The sequence below is a fragment of the Neomonachus schauinslandi genome, chromosome 7 (genome assembly GCF_002201575.2).
Source record: "Neomonachus schauinslandi chromosome 7, ASM220157v2, whole genome shotgun sequence".
NCBI lineage: Eukaryota > Metazoa > Chordata > Mammalia > Carnivora > Phocidae > Neomonachus > Neomonachus schauinslandi.
Genome location: NC_058409.1, coordinates 128708080 through 128710036, shown reverse-complemented (window position 1 = coordinate 128710036; position 1957 = coordinate 128708080).

Here is a 1957-nt window from a genome sequence, read left to right as displayed (position 1 = left end):
TTTTTTTTTAAGGACACTGAAAACATTTATCCTTATACTCTAGTAAGTGAAATATTCCAAATAAAAGATTGAAAAGGGAGCAGGTGAAATAAATGAAACAAAGCTGATTTTATCATATTTATAAACATATGTGAAGGAATCCAAAAGGTATTCGAACACACCAGTTGTTCACTGGTTTATTCATTATTTACAGAAAATTTGTAAAAAAAAAAAATATTAAATCTTAAATATTCTTTCAATTAGCAAATTATTCATTGTAATATATATCATCAAATTTTCTATTTTTAAACATTTAGGAAATAAAGCTTGATTTGTTAACTGTTAGTTTTATTTGAATGCCTGTGCTTTATCCAGAGAGGATGAAATAAATTATTCCCTTTAAATGGAGAAATACGTTAATAAATTCTGATCACTTCTATTCTGTGAATCATCTCTTTTGCATTGCAAAAAAAAATTAATGTCTCTCCTCACCCTGAATAATTTATGTACTCTCCTCAGTCTTAGCAGCAATGTAATAAATGCACTGCATTCCTGGCAAGTTGAAGATTCTGTTCAAAAAGTGTGGTAGATTTTTTAACACATTTGCGAAGTGCTTCTAAGTCATCTGCCTACTAATTATCAATGAGGCTGTCATTCGAGCAATGCAGTCTAAACCTTTCTCAGATTTCTGCCCAAACTACGTGTGCTACATTCTCCATCAAACTCAGCCAGGCAAATATAATGTTTATTTATTTTCTTTCTATTTCTCTAAGCAAGAGAATTTCTGTTCACTACAAACTTAAAACTGAGTGTCCTGGAAGTGGGCTCTTGGAGTTCTCATCCTTGCTCTACATTTAATAGTGAGCAGAACTTAGGCAAGTAGTTTCATTTTTTTCCCCACTAAGATACAGATTTTTTTAATCTGTATGATAGTGATAATAAAGATTTTTTTACTATTATAGGTTAAATACCAGGATTAAATGATGCAAAAATCATAAATTGATTAGAACAGTGCCCAGAACATAGAAATCCCTCTATAAATTTAGTTATTATTAATAAATGGAATTTATACTTTCATTAATTTAAAACTAAATATTATTATTTTATTAATGTCAGACCACATTAATTAAATTATTATTTCATGGAATTGATAGTTTTTAAGGAGAGGAATATCATTATTTTATCTGATTACAATAGGAAAATGAATCAAAGAAAAAAGTATAATATCATATGTGTTACCCCCTACTCAACGCAGATAAAATTGAGCCATGCATGTATTTTCACTTCATTTCTTAAAGAACTCAACCTGAAAAAAACAAACTCATAACAAAAGTAACTAAATTTTAATTAAATGTTAACGGTGAGAGCAGCTCATACAGGTATACCCATGGGAATCCTGGATTACTTTCACTAGATGAACTACTGTAAGTTTAAAACTGTTGAGATGTCAAGAATTTGCTTTGATGGCACCATTAAAGTAAACAAATGGAGAAAACCAAAGAGAAGTGCTACTTGGTTCTGTTGAGTAGATGTCTTCCTGGAAAACAACCAATTTCCCATCTAAATCACAGATTTCTTTAGTTCAGCTATTTTAAATGTACCCAAAACTTCAGACTGAAAGTACCGTAGCAAAGAGCATGGGAAACAAATAGCTCTTTTTAGAAGGAGGCCAGAAACCTCAGGAGAAGATTAAAGCAACAGAGCACAAGAAAGAGAAGTACTAAACTAAAAACTGCAGCAGGAGAGCTTAGCAAGCTTCAGGGGATGTTCAGAGAATAGGAAAAAGTAAAAGTGATGGAAAGAACCACTAACACAAGACTTCAACAGCAATGTCATAGAAGGAGAAATTCATGAGAGAGAAAAGGAAAATATGAATACTTATACTATGGTGGGGGAGAATTAAAAACCCTAGTAAAAACGCTGGTAACGTGGGCATTGGTTTACTAAAGTGGACAGTTGGTATCAACATTGCAACGAC